This window comes from Rhipicephalus sanguineus, chromosome 6, assembly GCF_013339695.2.
Source record: "Rhipicephalus sanguineus isolate Rsan-2018 chromosome 6, BIME_Rsan_1.4, whole genome shotgun sequence".
Classification (NCBI taxonomy): Eukaryota; Metazoa; Arthropoda; class Arachnida; order Ixodida; family Ixodidae; genus Rhipicephalus; species Rhipicephalus sanguineus.
Genome location: NC_051181.1, coordinates 137,424,277 through 137,445,588, shown reverse-complemented (window position 1 = coordinate 137,445,588; position 21,312 = coordinate 137,424,277). Strand labels below are relative to the sequence as shown.

Below are 21,312 nucleotides of genomic sequence, written 5' to 3'. Positions count from 1 at the left end.
TACAAGGGAACGTAAAAGGGTGAATAAGGAAGCGGCTTGGAGTCCCCGGCACTAAAACTCTCTAATAAGAGAGAAAAAAACTCACAGGGTCCCTTATGCATTCGCCTAAGACCACTCGAAGGCGAAATCCGTCTTCCTTTTCTTCAGTTGATGTATTGTTCCTCACGCCCCCCCCCCCCTCGAAAGCTTTGTGACCTAACATCGTTTTGCACTGCCTCCAAGATCGGAGGCACTGCAATCTTTCTACACCACATCTGGTCATGTGCTGACGTTATTGCGTGAAGTCACGTTATTCGACGTCACGATGACGTCACAATCTTTGGTCGTATGGTCACGTCATTACGTGGTGATTTTTGACATCCCTCGTGTTGACGCCGCGGACGCCGGCGGTCAATTTTCGCGTTTGCTGAGGTATCTAGGGTTTTCGTCAGAGCAGGTGCGTTCGGCTAGTCTGATAGCGGACATCCAGTTGGTTTACTTTACAAAATCATTTTTCTGCTCAACTTCCTCGCCCTCTATACTTCCTAATGACGAAATTTCATCGAGCACATAAGGGCCCCTTGCTATAGTGGAAGAGCTGCGTGCACGAGCACAGACACCGTGCACTAAACGTGCATGACTAAAAAGCGCAAGGCACATTCGCTTAGCACAGAGGCGCAGATTAATTTGCATGCGCGAATTAAACGTGAAACTGGTAGCATGTACAGAAGCGGCAACAGAACGGTAAATGACACCATAGGCTGACAGCCGCAGAAACGCAGACCACATAACGTACAGCACTTGCCAGGTAACCGCCGAAGCTGACGCGCGGCGGCACTAATCTGCGATATCGAAATAAATCTTCCCCTCACAACATCACGGTAACATCCCAAGCTCGTGCTCAGAACCAAAGTCTAGGTGGCGTTGTCAGAACGCGCGATAAATTACGTAAACGCAAAACATCACGCTTGACACTAATAGCGTGATCGCTGCAAAATTTCAATCTGCCCAAGCGATCCAAACGCGAACCATAAGACTCCCTTTTTTCAGCGTGACAAAATTATTTTTAAAGTTTGTGCGCCTGAAAAGGCCCCATTGCACAACAAATAATAAGTTTGTGTTAATGGTACGCTGTTTATAATACCAGCAATATTCAAGCTAAATACTCAAGTACGTTTCTCGCATAGCACGGAGTAGTCGGTCGGGGTCAATTTGCTGCGTCTCATGTTTCTGATCCAAAGGCGTCATCGCTTCTTTGCCTTCGGATGCCTAAAAAGGCGGAAACCCTGCGCGCTGCTGTTTGAACAGCCAACCGCGCAACAGCAGCCCATCGCACGCAGCAAATTCACGCTTGAATGCGAGGAGCAGTCGCCATGAATACGCGCGGCTTCGCACAAGAGCTTCGTAACCTACGCGCGCTCCTCAGCGATCGTGTAAGTGCGGCGCGCCGGCGTCTCTCCGTCGCGGCAGCGCCGGACTCCGCGCCGCGCTGTCGGCTCTGCCGCCCGCCGCCGCCGGCGAGGAGAGAGGGTTTACGTCACGAGAAGAGGGCGGCGCTGGGGCGGAGCTCGGAGAGCGGTGAGATGAAACAATCGCCAAACTAGGAAAAGACGTCCCCGGAATGTACGTCCCCGGAAGATACGTCCCCGGAATAAACGTCCCCTCTGGCATTGCTCTCTAGGAAAAAAAGTCCCCCAAGTGAAAAATTAACCGAAAAACCAATCTTGTGCGAACTCTATTGACAAAACACTGCATTCTTTATTCGACACTTATCAAAATTTCGGCCACATTTTGCTCGAAAACAAGTGAAATTAAAACCGAATCGTACGTCCGATAGCCGTCAGGAAATCTTCAACTTTCGTCTTCCCAGCGGTATAGTCCTCACATAGGTTATGAACACGCTGCTGCATGGCCATGACCGCTGATTTGCTCCTCTTCTTTGGAGGTGCACCGACTCGAGACTGGGCCATGCTTCCCAGCCTTCTGTTCCTGGCCTCCGCATGATTGTTCCCCATGGCAACGCCACAGAGGTTCTTTTTTTCCATGAATCAAACGGAAACGAACAAACAGCATTTTATTACGTCTTTTGATGCACGGAAGGTTCCTTTTTTATTGCTGCCAGTTTGATTACTAGTGATTTATTGTAGGCAGACTCTCATACGTCATCGGGATCACTTCGAAAATGTCCCACTTGTGGCGCTCATCATGTGATACATGTAGCTTAATTTCTCGGTAAGTAGGGCACTGCTGTCGATAATATTGCCGTTTTAGAAGTTGTCATACATTGAGCTTTCACTCTGACATAAATTGTTATTTGCCTTTATTGTCTCTTTAATGACGGGTGGCTGAAGTTGATATGTTATTATGGCGTCTGTATTATGGCGTCTATATTATTTCGCGCATATCCTTTGTTTTTTGCTTTGAGAAATGAAGAATTGGCGACTGGAAGGCGCAACGTTCGATGGTCCCGTCTGGGGACATTTTTTCCGACAACGCAAATGAGAACATTTTTTCCAGGGACATTTTTTCCGGGGACGTTTATTCAGGGGACGTAACTTCCGGGGACATTTTTTCCGGGGACGTTTTTTCCGGAACCCATATGGCTCTGGTCTAGCTTAGAGTCACTGGAAAATCAGAGTACCGCAAAGGTAGGCTGCACGCGGGCAACATTGGGCGGCGGCGGCCATTTCCCTTCCAGACCGTCCGGCGCGTTGCTAGCGTGTGTTGAGAAGTGACCGATCTTTTCGCCTTGGTGCCGTGTTACGCTCGACAGAAGGGCATTATGTGTGTGTGTTTCTTCAAGAGGATATCAGAAGTTATTTCGAGTCATCGATAGTTATGGATCGACTGCGCGGTTAGCGGTGTAACTAATGAAACGTGCGGCGAATGTTGCCATGCGCTCGCGAAGCCATGAAGCGAACTCGCTTCATGGCTTCATCGGTCTCTTTTCGTGTCACGCCCGGGTGTGTTCGCTAGGTCCAGAGCTGTGACATCGTGCGAGACGCCATTTACTTCGACATTTGGTGAATCTTGACTGTTTGCGCTAGCTTTGCGGTCGGTGTTCTGGTTCACTGCACTCGAGAACGTTAGCGGACAACATCGAGAACATTCAACATTGCGTCCTTCGACTGATCGCTGACGCATACCTTGCTTGCGCACCATGCTTGTTGTTAAACTGATTGATATGTGTAATAGAAGTTGCGTGTGTACGGTAATTGGAAGTTGTGCGCGACGTATTTATGTCTTGATTCGGAACGCCAGCAGCCGAACGCACGGGCGAATCGGCGTGCGGTAGGTAAGGTGCATCTTATCTTGCGATACGTAGAAAATAGGCCATTGAAAATGATTGACGTCACTACTTAATTGTTTCATTCACTATTTCTTGTCTCCTTAATATTCCCAACGTTGCAGTGCATTTGCAAATATTTTGCTGGGTTCTGACAAACAGATTTTTTTTTTTTTGGCGTTGCCAGCGCGTAAACAGCTGGGGCTCGGTTTCTGCGCTGCTGCACTTCTTTTTTTCATAATGCACTCTTATTAAAACTTCCTCGGCACGGTGCTTTATGTTCTTTTGATCAGAAATAGCACATCCGGGAAATTTTTAAAGCGCATGTTACTGCAACACAGTATAAATATCGACATAGGGCTCGCACAAAATCGACTATCGCAATGCGTGGGATCTGCTTTTTTTTTTTTTTTTTTGCTGTGACCATTTCTCACCCATTAAACAGTATTTTAGGGTTACGCTCGGCGTAATGCAGCATTGGCAACATTTTTTGCAACTAATTTAAAAATACGCTTAATGACATTGCCTTATACCAAGTTTATCAACAGAGTTCCACGCTTCTGTTTTGCGCAATGGCAAATGGTCATGCCACAATTGCCTTCAAGGTATACCAGTAAACAGTTATTATTTTAATAAATCTTCAATTTCGCTCTCGTGCGTGACACGCTTATAACTCGAATAGCATGCGTAATCTCTTCAACAGATCGAGATATAAAGAGCCGAGCAAATAGAAAGGTATGTATAGTTTTCAATATCGCTGACCATAGCGAACCGAAAAGGTAAAGTATCCTCTCGCATGAGATCTTTTCCAGCAAAATTTGTGTAGGTCACTGCAGGAAGGTGTGTTCTTCGAGGGGGGGCGAATTCATTCCGGCCAACTATCCAGCCACGTAGAACGGCGCCGTTTGGCATTAATTTTTCCCACACGGCATGCAAAAATAAACGAGATTCTCAGAGTAGCTCATCAGTAACGTTCGAGTGCTGGTGAGCTACTCTATGGCATCTGCATGCAGTGGCGTAGCCAGGGGTTGGCACACCGGGGCCCTTGCCCCCCCCCCCCCCCCCCCCCGGCGCATTTTTTTTTCCCGTGGCATACATAGCACGAAATGCCACTCGACCACATCTGCCTGCCAGGCCCCCACTTCAGATCAAGGAGGTGCCCCCCACCCCCACCCACCCCCCTCCCGAAAAAAAATTTTTACGCCCCTGTGTCATCATGGTGTCATTTACCGTTCTGTTGCCGCTTCTGTACATGCTACCAGTTTCACGTTTAAATCGCGCATGCAAATTAATCTGCGCCTCTGTGCTAAGCGAATGTGCCTTGCGCTTTTTAGTCATGCACGTTTAGTGCACGGTGTCTGTGCTCGTGCAGGCAGCTCTTCCACTATAGCAAGGGGCCCTTATGTGCTCGATGAAATTTCGTCATTAGGAAGTATAGAGGGCGAGGAAGTTGAGCAGAAAAATGATTTTGTAAAGTAAACCAACTGGATGTCCGCTATCAGACTAGCCGAACGCACCTGCTCTGACGAAAACCCTAGATACCTCAGCAAACGCGAAAATTGACCGCCGGCGTCCGCGGCGTCAACACGAGGGATGTCAAAAATCACCACGTAATGACGTGACCATACGACCAAAGATTGTGACGTCATCGTGACGTCGAATAACGTGACTTCACGCAATGACGTCAGCACATGACCAGATGTGGTGTAGAAAGATTGCAGTGCCTCCGATCTTGGAGGCAGTGCAAAACGATGTTAGGTCACAAAGCTTTCGAGGGGGGGGGGGGGGGCGTGAGGAACAATACATCAACTGAAGAAAAGGAAGACGGATTTCGCCTTCGAGTGGTCTTAGGCGAATGCATAAGGGACCCTGTGAGTTTTTTTTCTCTCTTATTAGAGAGTTTTAGTGCCGGGGACTCCAAGCCGCTTCCTTATTCACCCTTTTACGTTTCCTTGTACTCTCAGCCGCACCCATGGACTATACAAAGGAACGTAAGGGGCTTACGTACGCAAGGCACATTGGGGTCCCGGCACTAAAATTCTCTAAGAGGAATATTAGAGCTCGAGATCTCCAAGCCGTTTGTGTACGCCCGCTTTTGCGCTTTTGTGGCCTTAATACAATTACGTGCGCTGGTATCTCTGTTTCTTTTAAAAGCAGAGCTGTTTAAGCTTGGAGAATCCCTGTTAGTGGCGAATAAAAATTGTCATCATCATGAACCGGCACGCAATCCGTCCTCTTCTTTATCATCTGCTTTGCTGCCAGAACACGTGCACAGACTTTTCCGGCATGGTATGCAATGATTCTCACGTAACACTTGTCACGTGACATGTTCCAAAACTCACACCCGCTATATATGCTCGTCACAGAGTCACATCACGGAATACCAATTTTGGTGTATATCAATCTGGCGGAACGGCCGCCATCGCACCATGAGCGTGGCACGTAAGTCATGCTGTACATGACACGCGTGTCATGATTTTCACATTAACTTCCGTTATTTATGTTCGTCACACAATGATGTCGCGCACTACCAATTTTGGTGTATATAAAGTAAGCGAAACGGCCGCCAGCGCTCCATGAGCGTGGCACGTAAGTCATGCTGTACACGACACGCGTGTCACGATTTTCACATTAACTTCCGTTATTTATGTTCGTCACACAATGATGTCGCGCACTACCAATTTTGGTGTATATAAAGCAAGCGAAACGGCCGCCAGCGCTCCATGAGCGTGGCACGTAAGTCATGCTGTACACGACACGCGTGTCACGATTTTCACATTAACTTCCGTTATTTATGTTCGTCACACAATGATGTCGCGCACTACCAATTTTGGTGTATATAAAGCAAGCGAAACGGCCGCCAGCGCTCCATGAGCGTGGCACGTAAGTCATGCTGTACACGACACGCGTGTCACGATTTTCACATTAACTTCCGTTATTTATGTTCGTCACACAATGATGTCGCGCACTACCAATTTTGGTGTATATAAAGTAAGCGAAACGGCCGCCAGCGCTCCATGAGCGTGGCACGTAAGTCATGCTGTACACGACACGCGTGTCACGATTTTCACATTAACTTCCGTTATTTATGTTCGTCACACAATGATGTCGCGCACTACCAATTTTGGTGTATATAAAGCAAGCGAAACGGCCGCCAGCGCTCCATAAGTGTGGCACGTAATTCATGCTGTACATGACACGCGTGTCAAGATTTTCCATTAACTCCTGTTATTTATGTTCGTCACACAGTGATGTCGCGCACTACCAATTTTGGTGTATATCAAGCTAGCGCAACGGCCGCCAGCGCACCATGAGCGTGGCACGTAAGTCGTGCTGTACATGACATGCGTGTCATGATTTTCATAATAACCCCTGTTATTTATGTTCGCTATACACTCTTGTCGAGCCATACCAATTTTGGTATATATCAAATTAACGAAACGGCCGCAAGAGCACCAATACTGTGTCATGTAAATAATGCTGTACACGACATGCATGTTATGATTTTCATGTTTTAAAATGCGACGAAGTACTTCTAGGAACCGTGGTACTGCTAAATGTTCGGCCACGCTCTGCATTGAACGCGCCTGCACCCAAAGCGCTTGGAAGGGATATGGCGGCGAGAGGTCACGTGATGCGAGTAAGCCAATCGCGTCGGTGGCGGCGCGCGGAAAACAGATGCGATACTCTGAAATTTTTCCAGTGACTCGAGCGCAGGCATTGACTCTCAGGTTACTGCAGACGGGTTCGCGTATCCCAGTCCGGCTTTATTACATAAAATTTATCCCGACATTTATCCCAATAGCTCCTGCAGGCACTGCAACGAATTCGCTAGCCTAGACCACATGCTCTGGCGTTGCCCGTCGTTACGGGGCACGGACCAATTCAATGAAGACAAGTGGCTATCCGCTCTCAAGAGCCCCGATGTCGGGGCTCAACTATGGGCTGTCCAGAGGGCCTACGATGCGGCGGTTGGGCTTGGCCTGACTGTCCCAACGTGGGAGCGGCCCGCTGCGCGTTGAGTCGTGCACCTCAGGACTTACAATAAAGTTTCGCATCCATCCATCCAACTCTAGTCTAGCTCCCGCGGCTGGCGCTTGTGATCGGCGCCGCCGATGTACGAGCGCACGTGGGTTACAGCGTCGTCTGCCCTTTGTTAGCTCGCGTCATTTTTGCGACTGTTCTTGACCAGGCTTAGCGTCTTGTACGAATACACGTGCATGATGTACGAAGCGTAACGAGGGCGAACAGATTCACAGTGCGGAATGCCGACTTGCTTTGCGCCGGCTGCAAGAGCGGCTACCGCAACGACGACTCCGCTTCAAGACACTTCTTCGGACCTGCAAAAGGCCCTACGCCATACAATCTTTGCAGCGCAAAGATAGAAAGCTTACTGCGAAATGCAAGGTCTGTGACGTTCATTTTGGGAGTGACGATATTGTAAAGCACTATCGTCGTGTCCTTGCGGCACAACAAGTTTTGATCCCACGTGGAAAGTGGGAACTCGCGCCAGGTGCCGTGCCGCGCTTGTTCCCAGCACTTCCACTCCACATTTCAAAGCCGAAATGTTCGGGGTTTAGGCGCAAATCCCCCCCCCCCCCTCCCCCCAAACGCACGGCGTCCCGCGAAAGCCCAGTGCCCAATTTGCAGGAGCCGCCAGAAAAGATTATTGTAATTGACGAGCAGTTTAACTGCGTATGTGAACGGCTACAGCACGAAACGCAAACGGCTGTCGTACAGTGTAAGAAGTGCTGCGGGCATGGAACATCTGCTCGGTGAAGTTGAAAAACTGAAGTTGAATACTGACGACTTTTCTAGCGACAGAGTACGCGCGAATAACTGCTCGGTGCGCAACATCACGGCCGATCTGTTCGAATTGTTTAATGCACCGTAAGGATGCGACGTGGAAAGATGAGACAACGAAAATACAACTATCCGCTGAAAAAATTGCTCATAGAAGACATCTATTTGATGTAATCGCACACTGAGATTTCATTTACCGAGTTTTCGTAAAATTTTCCGATTTTGGGTCAGTATCCCTTTAACCGTCGCGAAAACGTGTCTTGTAAACATTGCAATTCATTGGTGATGTTTCTCCAGCAAGTTTTTTTCAATGAATTGTAGAAACATGAGTACTGTTTTTCTAGAACGTTTTTGTATCTCGAGTAAGTACGCTTCTTTGTGCACTATAAAGGCTTTTACAAACGTGTTGGGTTGTTCGTCGTCTAGATAAGATGGCAGCGGCGCTAGTAGTTATAAAAATTACTCTAAAAAAACTCATTCGCTTAGAAACTCCTATGCTTGGAAGTTAAGCGCAATGTAGACAGCTCAAATATTGTCACAGGGTCGTGACGTCGACGAAGGCAGCAGTCAGCAGGTCCGAGATGAAACTCTTTTTGGCCGTACTTGTGGCTGGGAAACTGAAAGTCAAACCAGTCTTAAACTACAGAAATACACGGATAGCGGCGAACAGAGCGTCGACCGTCGATCAACTGACAAGCAGTCAAGCGCGTCGGCTTTTATAGAGGCGCTATCGAACTTTCCAGCGATATCGCTGGTGGCGGCGTTATCTCTCGACAAAGTTGGTACATTCGCGTGCAGCGCGCAATCTTACCAAAACGATCTATTACAATCGCGAAGCTTCTCGAACACTGCTTCGCGGACAGCGTCGAGCGTTGATAACCGTCCTTGCTGGTCAAACCCGAATGCATCAAAATAAAACAAGTGGGCGTGGCAATATAGACCGAACATAGATTCTTAGCCAATCAATGAACAACGCACGCGGATCAATGCATACAGACGACCTTATGCATATCCACCTAAGTATCCACCTAACTAGTACAATAAGAAAGTTGCCGCGCAGTTGCCGTGAGCAACTGCGCGGCGGACCGCAGCGTTATGCCGTGGCAGCCATAGAGTTTCCTACACTTACTTGTAAGAAACTCTATGGTGGCAGCAGACGACGCGCCGATAGTGGCGCAAGGCGGAACTGCAGCGCCGCTAGTTCTCGCGACCGCCGTTCGGACCGCCCTCCTCCTCTGGCGGAGATACGGAGCTTTGAAACTCGGTGTGTTCTAGCATATGGTTCTAGTAACGTTGGCTGGTATGGCATTCTCCACGTGGGATGTCGACAACGACCAGTGGAGCGATGGCAGCTGTGCCAGAGATCACCAGGGAGCATGATGGTACAACCAATGTGGCAACAGCAGCCTCAACGGGGACTACCTCCAGGTAACAATCCTAAGCTACTTTAATTTATGCTAAACCATATTTTATGTTCTGGCTCACAAAGCATGCAACTATATTCCCGTGACCCTGTGTATATGCTTAATATGTCAAAGTACTGGGGCAGCTGTTCATAGGAAGTAGCTCAGAATCGAGCAAAATTCATTTGCCATGGATTTTAACAAGTGTACAACCATCAAGGAGCAAGCACTGGTTAGAAGCATGTTGTACTTCAATTAGAAGGCAAATCATGCTCATCTGTACTCTAGTCTATGTAACTAAGTAAAACTATGTGACCACTTGCTATTGTCTTCAAGCAGTGAAATACTGGCATGAAATGCAGAGGTATAGCCGGGGATCAGAATATGCTTGTTATACACAAGCAGTGCTGGCCATGTATAGTGCAGTGTGGGACAATTTGTGAATGAAGCAGCGACTACGCACATTTTAGGGACAGCCACTGCACCAGTATGGTACAAAAAGCTGTTAAGACATGGAAGCACCCTTGCCTGAGCCAAATGGGGCAGATCTACATAAGCAATAGCTGCTTGGGAAGCTTCTATGGAAGGGGGAATCTTTTTCGAGTTTTCTTGCTATGAACCTTGATGTGAGGGTACAAGCACACAGCCAACAATCTTAAAACAGTGTTCCAAAGATGAACGAACCAACTTTTTGGTTGAAGCAAGTGCAGCACTTCCGATGCCGATTGCATGATGCAAGTTCAGATGCGCACTCGCAAACATGTTCATGCATGATTGAAGCATACAAATTAACAGTGCATCATCTTAATATTTTACAATTGAATAGGTAATTGCACGTTCTGTACACCATCGAATTTACAATGGTAAACCGTCAGAGTTCACGTGAATTCATCCTGCTTGTGGTCACACGATCACTTTGTAACTGGCCTTTCCTAAAACTAAGCCATTCATACAAAAACACTCACGCAATATAAGATTTGCCTATGTTGTGGTACTGAAAAGCATTTACAATTTCTTCCGTCAAATATTTCCCATATACAAAGTCTCAGACATCGCAATTGGTTTCTAAGCCACCAAGGCAGCTTTCATTCAACTGCTGTTCGCACTGAATATACCTGTGGAAGATTCATAATGAAAAACGTAGCACTCCAATCCTTTTCGTTCACAGCAAAGCTGTTATGCCCGCCGTTTGTCCATTTCGCGATGTAGACAAGAAACAATCACCATCATGCCGGCACACGCTCTCTTTGTCGTCTTTTGCTTTGCTCCCCAAATACGTGCACCCGGTGTGTGCTCTCCCGCTGTGCCGATTTGTCTGGCGTGGGATGCAAAACTCGGATGGTTGAGAGAACATGTACAGAGAGAGAGAGAGACAGAAAGAGAAAGAAATAGAGAAAGTGAGGGAAGAAAAAAGAGATAGAAAGACAAAAGAACCACACCCAAAAAGACAAAAAATAAAGATCAAGACAGAAAGAGAAAGAAACAAATAGATAGAAAGAGGAAGCGAGAAATAGAGAGAGAGAGATAGAAAGAGAAAAGGAATAAATAGAAAAAATAGAAACAGCGAGAAAGAGAGAATTAAATAGAGAAAGAAATTGAAACAGTGACAAAAAGGACATTTTAATTAATTATACTTGGTGCTGTGATTGCCAAGTGATAGCCAATCGAACCTGATCAGCACCTAGCCAATGCTCACGATTTACAATGTGACCACATGAACACTTTGTGCATCAGCGTGTGAATGCACGTGTGTCTAGTCGTGCCAGGACCAGCCGAGTGTCAACCAGCTCTGCTCTGCCCCAGCCTTGTGCAAAATTTTTTTCTTATGCGAAACATGGGATACCTAGCTTTCCCAAAAGGAGCAAGGTTTTTTTTTAATGTCAAATTGCAGGGTCCCGGCCAGCTGCAATTGCAAGCACCTTACTGGCTGCCTTGGCCTTCCGTACTGCGAAGCTCATCAATCATGTTGCGGCCTGTACACAGACAACTCAGAGGAATAAAGCAGGGTTGTCTGTTACAATGCAAGAAGATTGAACCACCTTCAATACAAGCCTTCAAAACGGCAATAAACATGTTGACGATATGAAATCTGGCTACTTTCAGAATAGTATCTCAAGGAAGTATTTGCAAGTCACTGAATTTTGAGCAAATGAAGGAAAATAATTTAAAAAAAGTATAAGCCTATCATGGAGTTAAGTTCCAAGTTGTACTCAACTGTGCTTCCCACATAAAATGCTTTAGCAAGTTGCAAAAGCACTCATTGAGCCAACCTTTGACAACACTCAACACCTTACTGGTATGTTAATTAAAAAACTAAGGAATAGTTTATCAATACAATATGATTTGCTACGTCTGGCAGTAGGCTCTCCCAGCAAACACTTGATTTACAAGAAAGAAGCACCCAGGTCTTCAGCAAAATACTATCAGGCTAAATTATAATGAACACTGAATAATAGAGATCAGTTGAGTGCAAAAAGCATCTCTACATAGTACCAGCCTAGTAGTGTGCTTTCCAATATAGTATTGTTAACGCTTTACACTCTCCAAAGCTACTCCAGCTCAACAGTATGTGTAATCTGTCGCATTAAACTGATAACACCCCAGTTAATGATGGACAACACAGACACATACACACAAAGTGGGTTGAGTAACAAAATGTTTTATCACACCTGATTATCTCAAAAAAGCAATGAAAAGCCAGGCTGCCTTCATCGAAATGGCATTTGGCCCCCTTTGCGTTTTCGTTTCAAAAACTGCTCTTTTTTCCTTTGGGGCGGGAGATAAGGCTGTACAAGGGGGGTGGGATTGTTGATGTGTAAAAAAGCAGCAGCAAGTCCACAAAGGCAGTCTTCGGCACACACACACACACACACACTTTCAGGCTGCCACCGCCATGGCTGGTTCAGGAGGAACCCCCTGGTATTTTAGACGCTCAACAGGTCCTCCGGCAGGTCATTTTTGGGATGCTTGTTTTTGAAGTGCTGCTTGTAGGTTTTCGGATCCGGCATCTGAGTCTAATGAGCAAGGCCAAAAGAATATGCATCATTAGGTACAGGCAACACTCTTGCTTTGCTTGATTCACAAATCAGACTCTAGAGTATAATGTAAAACAATTCACAGTTAGTATGACTCAAGTTAGACCGAATTACACACTTAATGGTTGTAACCGGCGACGTTTGGTACCGTTCAGTTGAATTGCAGTGGCGCAAGTACAGGTTCCAGTAAAATGCGGGCAATCTTACACACTACATGCCACAATGCGACAATTTTACAACCTTGATCGCTGCTTTGATCTGTCAGGCAGCGCACACCATGACTTTCTAACAGCAAAGACGCACTGCTGCGACTACTAAAGTGATTTCTCACCACATTCTAACCAGTCCGTAAATGGCACATCAGCGAATGGGTGCGCTACAAGGTCGAAGAAACACGTCGCGCGCATCCAAGAGGATCCTCACGGAAGCGGTCACTTAGTGCCGCGTAACCGGCCAACAGCGTCGCTCAGTGGCTCATCTAGTGGTGAACCGCTAACCCACATGACTCGAAGCGGAAGGCCAACAACTTTTTTTTTCTTTCTGTCACATACCTTGCACATAGTGCATGTGTGTGTTAGAGCCTTGACGCACACACTTCTATTAGTTTATATTTACAATCTATTAGTTTATATTTTACAACATCATATCCGTGACGGAAATACATCAGTGTAGCCATGGTGGACCCCAGCATAGAACGCTTTCATGTTAATATGCGACCGCTCTGTAAGGACCTCCCGTCCCGTCAGACGAAGGGTAGCCTATTTTTTCACCTGTTCCTTGGCCTTAACACCGAAGCTGTTTAAGCTAGCCATAATTCGTCTGCCGGAAACAAAAAAGCTATCATCATCATGAACCAGCACGTGCTCTCTGTCCTTGTCCTGGGTGATTCCACGTAAGATCGAACAAACGATGGCTGGTCGACCTCTCAAATTTATTTCAAAATTTTACATATTATTACCTGATGAGTGGAAAGAAGAGATCCGCAATTTGTTTTGCCGCCAAAAATTTTTTCGAACCACAGCAAATCAATAATGACGAAGAGGTGGAGTGGAGCGCTCATCCACTCTGCTGTTTTGGCCAACGTTCGTTATGAATTGCTGAAAATATATTAAAGTTAGGTAGCTGAAATTTATTTACCTAAATATATGCATGTTTTTGCTTCTGTTCAGGTATTTTTAGTTTTTGTGTGTAGTGTAGATATTTTTATAAAAAACCTCAAAGATGGCCGAATCGGCAAAATTTTCTTTACTTTGAAGGTCTTTATCTCAAAAACGCCTTGTAGCAGAGGTACAAAAATTCCGCATTACGTTCTTCACATGTTTATCTACCAAAGTGCCAAATCTTGAATATATATAGTTTTCCAGTAAGGAGATATGATCGGGCTAATTTCAAGAAAACACCGAACAATGAAAACTTCTGACGACAATTAAAAAAAAACCCCATTTTTTAAATTTCTTAAACTTTGTCCACTTATTCTCCTCCACATCAGCTTTCACAATCATTAAAAACATGTTGCATAATGTCGTTGCACTAATAGTTACGGCCCCTCCAATGAGACCCTTAGGCAAGGATGCGCAATTCCGACTTCTTGCCCAGCCAGTGTATAAAATGCAGGCAGGGTTGAATTTCTTTTTATTAAAAGGTCAGCAGGTACCTAAAAAGGTGTCGCCGGCACTGAAGACGTTAATTTTGAAACTATTTCGTCACTGCAGCGGCTACGAGCGCGGAGCTACCGAATAGGCGCGCGCGCACCCGAGATGCTCGTTGTAAAAGACGGCGCACTGAGAGCTCGTTCTCGCGTCCTCAGACCGATTGAGTTCGAAACAGCAACACCTTTCAGGTGACTTGAACGCACGTGCACTGGAGCTTCGCTATTCTATCCGCCCTCTGTTCGCATCTCAGCTAGGCGCTGATAACACGGCGGAGATGGAAGCAAGATGAAAACTCTATAAGGGAGCTATGAGCGCTCGCTTCAGGCACGCTGCTGCCACAGAAACTGCGCTGCGCCAATTGCGATCAGTGGAAAGCATGAACGTGGCGCTCCAGTGGCAAAGCAAAATATGGATTGTCAAAGGAAAGAAAGGCAAAACTATCGGTAACCGGATGCGCTTGCCTATATTAGATGTCGGCAGCAGATGGCGTGAACTGGCCGCGTGTTCGGTGCGCTGTTCACACTTCATTCGGCGCGGATTGTTCTTGTGCTTTGCTCTTACTCTACTCCTCCTGTGCGTCTCATGACGAGAAAGTATAGCTCTGAATGAGTCTATTGTGGAGACTACCTTTCGAAGCACAAGAAGCTTAAAGGAGTACTGACGCGAATTTTTAAAAATTTCGTATTGTTGCTCTAAATAAAAATACTGGTGTCGAGAAACCTAAAACGACTATTGTGGTGCCTGGGAATGCATCCTATATATTTTAAGTAGCACCACCTTAAAAAGACACTTTCGGTTTCGATATCGAGGGGGTGGCTTCTCAGTGTCGTTTCATAGCAGTGTGACGTCACGGAAATACAGAAATTTGTGACGTACTAGCGGGAAATCCGTCATCTGCTCGTGGTGCAATAGACAACGATGAGTAAATTGTCGTCCAGTGACCCTGACAGTGATTTCTACGACTTAGGCTGCATGCAGGACGCAGAAGTCGCGAACTCGGAGGAACTGTCTTGACTTGTCGGGATAATGTCCTTGCAGTGTGGCTGGCTTGCAAATGCTCAGCGACGAAAACTTCAAAGTCAAATTAAAATATTTTATACGTGTTCTCCGACTCCAGTGTGTGGACAGCGTGGACACTGTATACCAACGAAGCAAAAAATGTCCCTTTTGCGATGTCTCAAAATCGTGTCAGTACTCCTTTAATTATTGCAAAGAAGCCAAAATTTCGCAGAGTTACCAACCTAGACATAAATGCTTTGAAGGAACGTTTAACGCCCGAAAGATCAGTGAATGTCAGTGAGACGGACTACTTGTGCTACGCGTGCTTTTGCTACCACTGCAATGAAAGATCTTCACGGAACGCACAGTTTAACGATGACATTCTTATGCCCCCTGAAAAAGAAAGCGACGCAATTAACCGGATCGCTGCGACTACCGGTGCACGTGCGTTCAAATCACCCGACAGGTGTTGCTGTTTCGAACTCAATCGGTCTGAGAACGCGAAAACGAGCTCTCACTGCGCTGTCTCTTACAACGAGCATCTCGGGTGCGCGCGCGCCTGATCGGTAGCCCCGCGCTCGTGGCCGCTGCAGTGACCAAATATTTTCAAAATTAACGTCTTCAGGGCCGGCGACACCTTTTTAGGTACCTGCTGGCCTTTCAATAAAAAGAAATTCAATCCTGCCTGCATTTTATACACTTGCTGGGCAAGAAGTCGGAATTGCCCATCCTTGCCTAAGGGTCTCATTGGAGGGGCCGTTACTATTAGTGCAACGACATTATGCAACATGTTTTTAATGATTGTGAAAGCTGATGTGGAGGAGAATAAGTGGACAAAGTTTAAGAAATTTAAAAAATGGGTTTTTTTTTTAATTGTCGTCAGAAGTTTTCATTGTTCGGTGTTTTCTTGAACTTAGCCCGATCATATCTCTTTACTGGAAAACTATATAAATTCAAGATTTGGCACTTCGGTAGATAAACATGTGAAGAACGTAATGCGGAATTTTTGTACCTCTGCTACAAGGCGTTTTTGAGATAAAGACCTTCAAAGTAAAGAAAACTTTGCCGATTGGGCCATTTTTGAGGTTTTTTTATAAAAACACATAAAAACTAAAAATACCTGAGCAGAAGCAAAAACATGCATATATTTAGGTAAATAAATTTCAGCTACCTAACTTTAATATATTTTCAGCAATTCATAACGAAAGTTGGCCAAAACAGCAGAGTTCGTCATTATTGATTTCCTGTGGTTCGAAAAAATTTTTGGCGGCAAAACAAATTGCGGATCTCTTCTTTCCACTTATCAGGCAATAATATATAAAATTTTGAAATAAATTTGAGAGGTCGACCAGCCATCGTTTGTTCGATCTTACGTGGAATCACCCTCCTTTTCTGCTTCGCTCCCAGAACACACGTGCCAAAATTGTCCAGCGTATAAGGGGGTGAGAGAAAGACAGAGAGAAAGAAAGGAAGAAAAAAGTTCTTGGCGTGAAAAATTCCTCATGAGGCGGTGGGATTCAAACGCATGTACTCGCGATCCAAAGGGGAGAGTCCTAACCACTTGGCTATCCAGGCATAGTATAGTGTAGCCTTACTTCAGCATCAGCAACAGCGAACATGTCCTCTATAAAAAGTAGACTCTTCATAGAGGACATGAAGAGTCGGTAAAATATTTTCTTCCTTGAATTTGGTTAAGACGAATTTTCTCTAGAGAATGAACATAGGCTTTCCGCTAAGAATAAAGATTATGTAGGCAATTTAGTAGCGCGAAATAGTGCATACAGCTGCTGGCGAAATTGAAGACGAGTTTGTTTTGGCAGATGTTTAGTCGTGATAAATTAGGCATCGAGGTGGTCCTGGTAAACAAATGCCAAATAGCACAATTATCAGAAAAATCCATTGCCTACCAAATGAGAAAGTTTTATCAAAGTATGTGAACTTTTAAGCAAGAAATAAAAGCTTTGAGGTTGTGTAGTACTAGTTTAGATGGTGGCACGTGTTTTGTCTTTGTATGAAATCATCCTAGCGGCAAGTGCAAAATTTGCAGACGCAAGGCTAGCTGGATCAATGAAGAAACATCTGATTCTTACTTCTTTACTTCGATGCTACACCAGCTGGCATAAACCTCATTCAATAAGAAATGCAAACACTAGTATGGTGCTTTTAATAAGATGTCGCGGTCTGTTGGACCTGCATAGCATGCTCACACAAGAATGGATTCCAGAAGTACCATAAGGCATGGACAAAAGAAAAAAGAAAGACGAGGGCAAGCGCTTGTCGTGTCTTTTGTTGAATTCCAATAGCAGAGTCTGAGCAGCCGACGGACTCTGCGAGCGAGCACTCGACTCTGGTGTAGGGCAACGCCTCCAAATCCGCGATTGGAACACAATCTGCGTTGCCGGAGCAAGCATCGGAGCAAGGAGGAAACGGAAGTGCTTGAGTTGCCAAGAATACCTTGCGGGTAGTTATTCCATTCTGCTAATTTCGCTGTCGAATTCTCGCTCTTACGCGGCAGTTTCAGCGTCGCTGTCACTATCCAATGAATCGCTCGTACAGGAACTGGTCGCTCGTGCAGGAACTGGAGTTTTCCGACACGGAGCTGTCGCTATTGATCAGCGGAAGCAATGCCGCACAATTTGTCCAGACGCCCATGTTGACCGTCATTTATGTTGAAACACGCAACACCGGCAGCGCCCCTAAGCAGGCAAGCGGGTGAAAGGAAGTACGTCACGCCGAGTTCCGGTTAACTCCGCAGATTTTGGCGTAGCAGCTTTTCCTGCTCCACCGAGTGACTCCCGCTCTGAATCCGTTCCGATTCTCCCATTGGAACGCTTGACTCCCGCCCTCACTCTGCCATTGGAACACACTTGCTGAGACTCCGCCATTGGAATTCAACATTTATTTCTTCTTGTGCCGGTGTTTTGCTATGCTATCTAGATGCCATTCTAAAGGTGACTGAAGAACATGCCCATTTCGCCACCCTCGTCGATCACTCAGACAGCACCACGAAGTGACAACAATGTAGAAGTAACAAAAACTGGGCAAGTTGGTAGGAATTCATAATGGGGTAATTTCAGCACTTGTTCGTCTACTTCCTTTCGTCTTTGTCTGTTCTGTGCATGCTAAAATCATCTCATTATGACAACAATGTGTTGAAGGTGTTAGCTGCACTAAACTTTAGAAGTAGGGAAGAACACTACGATTAGGAAAGTATCTGTCATTTGAGGATGTCGGATATGTTGATATTGTCAACAAATGAAATGGTGAACCAAAAGAAATAATAAAAGGCTCACATGACGTGTGCGTGTATGAAAGGGTGTCAGTTATCTTGCCAGTCAAAAATGGTGCTTGTTTATCATGCAATGTGATGGAGGCCAGCTTCATTATTATTCACCTATGAACTATGGAGGTCCAGCTTGTGTATGCACTTTAGCTGACATGCATATGATAAGTTTCAACAATCTTGCGGTTGATTTACTTTACATTTTAACGGCGAAGCTGTTTAAGCTAGCCATAATTCGTCTGCCGGAAACAAAAAGCTATCAACATCACGAACCAGCACGTGCTCTCTTTGTCCTTTTCCTTTTCTGCTTTGCTCCCAGAACACATGTGCCAAAATTGTCCAGCGTATAAGGGGGCGAGAGAAAGAAAGGAGTTCTTGGCGTGAAATATTCCTCATGAGGCGGTGGAATTCGAACCCATGTACTCGTGATCCAAAGGGGAGTGTCCTAACCACTTTGCTATCCAGGCATAGTATAGTGTAGCAAGGGGGTGGGAAAGGGGAGTGAGGAGGAGGGGAGACTAAAGCATAACACAGAAAGAATGAGCAAGAGAGAAAGGCAGAAAGAGAAAAAGAGATACTCAAAGAAAGAGAGAAAAAGGTAAAAAAGAGGAAGCAAGCAAGAAATAGAGAGAGTGGGACAAAGAAAGGAAAAAAGAGAAAGATGGAAAGAGAAATAAATAAACAGACACAAAAGATGGAAAGAACAGAGGGAAGATAAAAAAGAAGGAGAGGAAAGAAATACTAAAGAGAAACTAAGAAGGCCACTCAGTTATGCTATTTAATTCAATTCAACTTTATTCAGCATTTTCCTTACAAAATTTGCGGGAAAAAAATGCAAGGACGAGAGCAAAAAGCTCTCATCCTTGCGTCTTATGTTAGCAGCTTCACAGGCTCCTACCCCTTTTTCCTTGGTGTCACAAACGTCTAGAATTCTCTCTCACGCGCCCCTTCGGGCATTGGGAAGGGCACCGTGGTGTCGGCCGCGGCCTCTCAGACGCTAACTCCCGCGGTTGAAGGTCGAACACAGCAACGCTCGGTTCGAAAGCAAGAGGCGCGATGACAGGCAAACAGCTCTCGCTTCCCTAACCATTCAAGGGAGAAGCCGCGGTCTGTTCACCATCAGTTTAACAACCGGCACGGGGGTCTCTGGCTCGCGGGGTGGGAGGAAACGGCGTGAAGGCATCCAAGGCTGCAACGCGGATATATCTCGAAGGTAGTCCGCGAGCCTGCTGTCACGCAACAACGCCAAGAAAGAAGTTGACTGCTTGGGGCAGTTGACGTTGAACCAGCGAAGAGCGCGGATGGGGAAGACTTTTACTACTCTTTCCCTTCCTTTTTAAGCTCAAAAAGGAAAGGCAGACGGGTAGCACAGATAAACTAGCCGATAAAAAGAGAGTGCATGTTATCCCCTGTTGGCATAGGGTTTCGCACAAACTGAAGAGAGTTGCGCAAAGGCATAATGTGAATCTTGTTTTCAGTGCCCCGTGTAAATTGTCCAAGATTTGTCCAATGATAAATAGAGACCCGATCCCTGCGCCAAGAGACATGCGATACAGTACACCCAATGAAAGAAAGATGTCGTCTACAAAGTGCCGCTAACATGCAACAAAGTTTATATAGGTCAAACGGGGCGCTGCTACAATGAGAGTGCCAGGGAGCACAACTGACTGTAAATAGCGCGGGTGGGCATATGGCAGAGCACTGTAAGCGCTGCAACTGCCGTCCAATTCTTAATCAGACAAAATTCTTGGCACGGTCCGGTGTTAGATTAGAGAGGGAGATCCTAGAAGCGTTTTACATTGCGCATGCCGGAGACACTTGCATCAGTTGCGCGTCAGTAGCACCTCAAGGAAGAGAGATTACCTTCACGTCGCGATAGAGCCTGAACATGTGATGAAGCGATGTTTGGTTTTTAAATGCGAAGCATTTCTTAGCGAACCTTTGGCACTTTGAGCATTTCAATCAATCAATCAATCAATCAATCAATCAATCAATCAATCAATCAATCTATCTATCTATCTATCTATCTATCTATCTATCTATCTATCTATCTATCTATCTATCTATCTATCTATCTATCTATCTATCTGCCTACGTCTGGGCCACCCCCTTGCACGTAGGCAAGGGGGGGCCCGGGGGGCCCGGGCCCCCCCCCCCGAAATTCGTCCAGCCTTTTATATTCCCGGGCAACTTTTTTTTCTTTTTACCATGAAAAGACTTTCTTTCGAATAATTAGGCCTTGGCCCCCCCCCCCCAAAAAAATTCTGGCTACGTGCATCTATCTATCTATCTATCTATCTATCTATCTATCTATCTATCTATCTATCTATCTATCTATCTATCTATCTATCTATCTATCTATCTATCTATCTATCTATCTATCTGCCTACGTCTAGGTGCTCTCATGATCACCTCCTTAAATTGGTGTAGACCATAATTGGCATGGGAGGGTAAGAAGATTTGACGAATATGACTGTCGGGTCATGACATGAATAACGTGAACATCCTGTCACGTATGTCGTCAAACCCTATCCTCGAGACACGTGTGGCACATACCCGCTTACAACGGGCCGCGGTGTACGGGAATGCGCCACAGGTGATTGACAGTTTATATCTACCCAGAAATGGCGAGAACAGACATTGGTAATTTAAATGCGAGAGTGTTAAGAAAAACCGACATCGTTGACCCGACAAATGGAAATAATACAAATTAAATTCCCAGCAGGAATCGAACCCAACCATTACGCATGGAAATCAAGTATTCTACCATAGAGCCACGGCAGGTCTATAAACCGGTTTTAAAAAACAGCCTATGCAGGCGTAATGGCGGTGCAACGTCGATCGCGGTTGTGGTGCTGGCTATCTTGTTTTA

General features: G+C 45.8%; 1 protein-coding gene and 1 long non-coding RNA gene across 2 annotated transcripts in view; both read right to left on the bottom strand.

Annotated features, from left to right (window-relative positions):
- Nucleotides 1-21,312, bottom strand: part of LOC119396511 (uncharacterized) — a 133,733-nt gene that overhangs the window by 10,694 nt on the left and 101,727 nt on the right. The window lies entirely within an intron of this gene.
- LOC119396512 (uncharacterized) lies at nt 12,266-13,094 on the bottom strand. Its single transcript, XR_005184457.2, has 2 exons — nt 13,058-13,094; nt 12,266-12,485 (listed from the first exon to the last, which is right to left on the bottom strand). It is a non-coding gene; the product is annotated as an uncharacterized LOC119396512 (long non-coding RNA).